Raw genomic sequence first — 6,682 nt, 5'->3', positions numbered from 1 at the left:
AAAGTGGTCCATCGCTTTAATACCCTTTGCACTTGGACCGTGTGACTCCTCTTCTGCTTGGGTCCTGCACTCTCTGCTCATCTCTTTGGCTTTGCTCATGGCAAGCGAATTCCAAAGGATGGAGTTTTTTCACTCTGTCTAACTCTGTTTTCTCACCTTTGGAGTTGGGAGTCTTCCCCTGCACCCTGACAGGCACTGGGATTCCAGACGGAGTCCGAATTTTATCTTTCTCTTGTAGCTCATGGGTGGAGGTGGAAATGGAGCTGACACTTGCAGACATGTTCAAAGGTGAGCAGGATGTGGAAGGCAGGTCCAAGGAAGAAGGAGAGCGGCCACCAGCTGCTGGCTGGATATCACTGGGCTCTTGGTCAATCCTCTGCTTCTTGGTCCTCACAGGACTGATAAAGGCAGAAGCCAGAGGCTGTTTCTGCAAAGATGATCCCAATTAGTTTTGCTCTGAAAAAGCAGCATTTCTGACCTGGCAATGGTTGAACACACACCTGTCTTACCTAAAATGGCCTGTCATACAAGGAGGTGCTGCAGCTAAATATGTTCGCTATTTCATTCCTACTTTCTCACCTGAGTATTCAGCAAGTCCTCCTCCAACTCTGTAGTTAAATGGCTTTGGGAGAAAGACATTCCCTTCAGCACCTCTATCAAAGGCTTCCCAAAATATGAGGAGCTCAGGTTGGCTTTATCTTGCTCCCTATTTCTGCTTAGACACACCAGGAACACACTCAACTCTTGCTGTCACACACCCACACGATTCCCTAAAGCAGCCCCAAGAAGCCGCCGGTGCGGTGCTGATCACAGCGTGTCCAGTGCAGAGATGATAACAACAGAGAGAAGCCCCAGTCTGGCTGCAGGTCTCATTCCTGCTGCTCTCCAGAGGAAACCCTGGGTCACAGCCTCTTCCCTACCAAGCACACGCTGCTCCCACCCGTGCACATCAGCAGCTCAGAGCAGGACTGCCAGACACGGCTCTGTGCCAGCCCGCTGACAGAAATGCTGTGGGCATGGAGGTAGGGCATAAGAGGATGCTGGGCCCTGCAGCATTTCCTGCTCTGGCTGGGAAAAGAGCTAGGGAAAACCAGAGCTGTGTCCTCCCTCCTGTTTAAAGAGAATTCTTTTAAGGTATAGAAAATATAACTTTCATGCAGTGTTTTCCAAGATTCTTTCAAACCTTTTTCCTTGCCCTCTTGTACTGGCCATCTCTTGATTTTAAGCCTGACAAGTCCAAGGTATTCCCTGATGATTCAGAGTCCCCTCCTCACACATGGGATAGCCTGAATCAAAATGGGAGCCTAAATGCTGCTTAGGACAGAAAAACAAGTTTCCTACAAATGCCTCAGTACTGGAATTTGTCCTCATGCTAGACTTCCCTAAGATTTCTCTTCAAACAGTAGCACTGGCATTACCGTGCATGATTTAGGTACAAGAGCTGCCATATCGTCAAGAACCCTGCACAGACACAGCTAGGTGCCAAAAACATATCCACATCTTGTCCTTAGCAGAGTTTCCTATGCACCATAAGAAACAATTTATGTCTGCAAGCTTGTTGCAGGCTTTGACATTGTAAGCATCTTGAAAAGTATTACAGGAATCCCATTAGAAGTACACACTTCAGGTTTATAGGATATAAAGACAACACTACTGCTTCATATCACAGCTTGGACCCCAAGAGCAAGTGGGATAAAACATCATCTAGGGTAGAGAATGTTTAAAAATTCACAAAATACCTGAGCCGTCCTCGGTGGAGCATTTCTTTCAGAAGGTCCCAGAGACGGTGACTGGCTGGTGCTGGTGGCATTTGGAGATGGAGCTGTTTTTCTGTAAGGATGGTCCAACATTTCAGGTTACAAGGCAAAAATATCAGCAGTCATCGCTCTTTCCTCACAGCGAGAACAGACCTTCATTTCCCAGAGGGTTTTTTTGAAATGGCTGTTGTCCTGACTGAACTTACTGAAAAAGGGTCACCTCCAATGTCTTTCTATCTCTTTCACTGTAGCCAGGCCAATCAACCTGAATGTCTTTGAAGAAATGTTCCTTCAGGCTGAAAGAATTCTCATTTGCATCCAGGCTGGCTACCTATGGGCAGACATTTAAAAGGTCAATATTCATTACACCTAAAGGCAGACTACAGATGTAAAACTGGTAGCGCAAAGCTAAAGCAAAGCTGAAAAGAAAATCATGCACCAGTTTTCCAGGACTTTTGTTTGATGTGAAGAACAAAGCAGCTGTCATGTAAGACATGTAAACAAGATTAAACAGGTGTGGTCCATTTGGGCTGTAGAAACTTGGATGTAAGAAAAGGCCAAAGTGCTGCAAGCATGGAAGAAAAGGGACGTACTGAAAACCTCTCCCTGCACCAGGGATCCAGGTTTTTTGGTCTTTAACGCAGCTTTGAGAATCAAGGTACACTATGCCAGAGCTCTCAGTCTTCACCATTTGAAATACATGGAGAGGCCAGGTTTTTCCTTTCTGTTTTCCTTTTCTTTTGAGTAGGACCTGGAGAACATCATCTCCATGAGCAAGTCCATATTTTTCCACCCTCAGGAGGACTCCTGCTGCCCTCTTGTTTCACCCAGCTACATTGCCATGGCAGAGCACAGCCTGGACCTGTAACGGGGCATGTTTTCATCATCCCATGAAGCACCACAGGATGCTGGCATTTGTCTCTGCAAACAGAACTGCTTTTCTTTCTCAAGTGTCAGCTCAGAGGAAACTACAGCTTCCTATGGAACTCTTACAGGAGATAACCTACCTAGAGCTACACTTCAACAGCTTAAAAGTAACAAAGATACCCAGAATCAGGAATTCACTTCTTAAAAGCAGAACTAAGGCTGTGTTGGAAGAGAAGGAAGGCTGTGAGTATAAGAGCTCAGCAAGTTCTCCCTACTAGTTTTTCATGCATAGGAAAAATAACACAACCTCCCTATGAAGTTAAGAAAAATGTGAATAACCGTTTTCAGGATGTAGTGCTGTTCACAAAGCCCTTTCAGAATGCAAACCAGTATCTTGAGGCAGCTCACACTGCAAACAAGAAACTACTCTTTCAAAATCTCCTTAAACATTAACAAGAAGAAACAGAAGGAGAATTTTCTTTCATCTCTTACCCTCTAAGGAGCTGAGCTTTGAAATCTTACCATTGCTTTTTTCCTAGCTAAAAAGGAAATATTGCTACTTGATACGTTAATGCTTGCATAATTCAGCAACAGCCTACACTGACGGGGACTATTGAACAAGGAAGGAAACAGCCACTGCATCCTTCAGTCAATGTGAATCGTATGAATGGCTGTAATAAAGAAATACCAGTGGCACTCAAAGGACAACTGGAAAATTCTGAGAAATAATAGGTGCCAAGGAAGTTGAAGACTCAATCCACACAAGAGCAAAGAAACTCTGTGCTCAAAGTTGGGCCACCACCTTTCTCATGTAGGATTTGCCTGGAACACCCTTCCCTGGAAGGCAACCCCCACAGACCCCAGTAGAAGCAAATACCATTGAGAGGCCACCAAGTCCGTTCAAATGAAATACTGCCCTCTGCAGCTACCAAAATTCTCTCCTCTGAAACTTGTCCCAGGGTATTTTAAGGACCTCAGCTAAGTGTTTCACCCAGTTGAGAGTTTCACCCTGTGAAGTTACTTCATCAAGCAGTTTAACAGTGCAAGGAAAAGAGGGAGGGTTCAAATAAGGCATGAGAAGCAACAACATTACAAAGAATTTATCACTGCCAGCTATTCTAGAAAAACAACAAGTTTTGAGGATTTCTTTCTTTTTGTCACATGGACTTGCAGTTGGGAGGAAACTGGGTAAAATTGATGGGAAAATGTAAACAAGGAGCATTTCCTAAGCCTCTCATTAGATTCTAATTGAAACCTGAAGTAAGGCTGCTAAGAGTTAGCATTGCAGGCAGCAGCTCCAGGATCTCACCTCCTGAAGGATCTTTCCAAGGGATTCCTTGTCCTTTTCCACAACTCCCTCTCTCTCTAAGCAGGCAAGTAGCTCTGACTTCTTGTAATTCTTCAGAGCCAGTAAATGAATCACCCTGTCTCTGATGGGTCGTTGAGAAACAGTACTGAAAGGTCTCTGGAAGAATTTTGCAGGGTTCGTGGGCATCGTTCTCTTTCTCTCAGGCACAAAATCTGGAGAGCTGTGTGGGGCCCTCCTGAGCTCTGGTATTTTCACTTCAGTAAAGAAAAAACAGAAAACAAATTGTCAAATGGGGAGTGGGAGGAAGCAAGGTAGTTGACTCAAAAGGATGTACCAAGACTGTTGAAACTCTATTTGTTCAGAATTTATAGACCAGTACGAATCCAGACAGTAAAGCATTTGGAAGGAAGAGTCATTAAAAATACCATGTAAAGGAGTGATACTGGAGGGGAGGTATTTATGAAAAACTCTTTATATGCATGGTGGTTTTCATATGATTGCATATGATGTCCATAAGAATGATATGGACAGTGGGATTAAATGCACCTTTGGCAAGTTTGACAACACCAGAGGCCTGGGATGCCATCCAGAGGGACATGGAGAACCTTGGCAAGTAGGGCCCTGGGAACCTCATCAGATTCAACAAGGCCAAGGGCAAAGTGCTGCATCTTTGGGGTTGGGACATGGCCTGTCCCTGCTGGGCAGGGATGCTGTGATGGGATGGGGCGGCTGGGATGAAGGTGGGGAGGACTTGGGGGTGCTGGTGGATGAGAGGCTGGGCATGAGCTGGCAACGTGTGCTGGCAGCCCAGAAAGGCAACCGTGTCCTGGGCTGCATCAGGTGAAGCGTGGCCAGCAGGTCAAGGGAGGGGATATGACGCAGCAGGCGCTGTTTTGAAACCAGGAACTCCTGTTTAGTGGCTGATGGAGACTTCATGCGTATTGGTGAGAAATCCGGGAGCTTTGTCCCTGCCATCACACACACGGAGACTGACCTTTCTTTACATGCTCCTTCAGTCTTTCAATGTAGGTCAAATTTTTAATGCCTTTCTCCACTTCCTGTTCCTTGGACCATGCCTCTCTGGTATTTGTCTGCAAACCTAATTGCACAAACATCACACACTTCAATTATTGAGAACACTGTAAACATGCCAGTTGTCGAGTGAAGACACTACTAATGTTTGAGAAGTTCAATCCAATGTGGATAGAGAAACTTCCCACAGCATTCAAACAAAACACCTCCTAAAACCATACCCCTGAAGGACTTCTAAAGAAAATTACCTGAAACCATAACCAAGCATTAAGATGAAAATTAGGTAAGAGCGCTTCACCCAGAGGGTGATCAGGCATTGGGACAGGCTCCCCACAAGGCTGCTCATGGTACCAAGTCCACCAGAGCTCAGAAAACATTTGGACAAGTTCCACAGGCACCTGGTGGGATTCTTGGGGACAGAGCTGCACTTGCATGTCCTTGTGGATCCCTTCCAACTCTGATTCTGATTCTCTGATTCTGTGACAAAGCCCAGTCCCTAACTGGTACTGCATGGAGCAGGTTGCAAAGGCACCCTGTACCCTACCAGCAACCAGACCTGTCTCACCTGAGTTTCTCTGTGCCAGCCTAAAGCCAAAGCGGCACCAAGTTCCACAATTGTCTCACTACTGCCAGTCCTCACACCCCAGTTACTGAATGTTAAGTATTCCCTTAGGATCTGTGTAGACCACCACCAAGAATCACACAAATCATCATCCACATGTGAAACAGAACGTCCCCAGGGAGAAATCTGAAGTTTAGCTTTGTCTCTCCGGAAAGCCACCATGATGCTAGTTTAAAATGCTCTGTGCTAGGCTAAGGCAGAGCAAGAGCTGCACTTGCAGTGGCAGGGAAGTCCCTGCAGGCAGGTGACTGCAGCCACAGCCAGGTGAGAGCCTGCTTTTCTCAGGGCAGCTGGCTGTACCTGGCTCAGCTCACTGCTGCAGGCAGCACCACTGAGTGCCTGTACGGGGAATGTGCACCTCGAGTCTGCCTGGAGCCAGGCTCCTTGGGGAAACAGCACTGAGAGCAGATCAATAACAAATGACATCACCCAAGCACGTTGTGCTTTGTGGGAAATGATGGAATCCGTGGGGAAGATGACATCAGTATCTTCCTTTCCATTTCCTTGAAAAGAACCCAGCACAGTGTTGTGGCAACACTCGCTTATCAACGACCAGGACAAAAAATTAAATCAAGCAAAGTTTCCCATGCTGACCTTGTGAAATTCTCTAGGCAACTTCCTCAAGGTCATTTTCTTTCAATTTCCCAATTAAATTTAAAGGATAATGACAGTGCCTAGATACTCCAAAATCAAAAGCTTAGCTACCAAGGCAGTGAATTTAGGTGCTTGGAGCGGTCCAAACCTTGACCTCAATGCTCCAAATTGCACCCCATCAAGCAGTATGGGAACAAGGAAGGACTGGCAGGCTTTCTCAGGGGAAAACAAACCAGTGGCTACATGCAGTGACAAGAGACTGCAAGCTTGACCTGAGGGCATACCACCTCCAGTTGAGATCTCTGAACACAAGAGATCCCCTGTCCCGAGAATATGCTGTAAAAATGAATTACCAAGTTGAAAGTCTTACAGATATTGAGCAAAATGTGAAAGGCAACCATACCTCCAAGTAGGTTATACAATTGGACATTCTGCGCACTTCCATTGTGCAATGCCTCGCTGGCATTTGGCTAAAAGGAAAAAGATATTTTCTGTAAAAAC

At 45.8% G+C, this 6,682-nt stretch overlaps 1 long non-coding RNA gene across 1 annotated transcript; it reads right to left on the bottom strand.

The window, feature by feature from the left end:
* Nucleotides 1-1,720: 1,720 nt before the first annotated feature.
* LOC137467228 (uncharacterized) lies at nucleotides 1,721-4,059 on the bottom strand. The gene is made up of 3 exons (XR_010995455.1): nucleotides 3,934-4,059; nucleotides 1,964-2,088; nucleotides 1,721-1,830 (listed from the first exon to the last, which is right to left on the bottom strand). It is a non-coding gene; the product is annotated as an uncharacterized lncRNA (long non-coding RNA).
* Nucleotides 4,060-6,682: the final 2,623 nt, after the last annotated feature.

The sequence above is a fragment of the Anomalospiza imberbis genome, unplaced genomic scaffold (assembly GCF_031753505.1).
Source record: "Anomalospiza imberbis isolate Cuckoo-Finch-1a 21T00152 unplaced genomic scaffold, ASM3175350v1 scaffold_54, whole genome shotgun sequence".
NCBI lineage: Eukaryota > Metazoa > Chordata > Aves > Passeriformes > Viduidae > Anomalospiza > Anomalospiza imberbis.
This window is presented reverse-complemented; position numbering and strand designations above follow the sequence as displayed.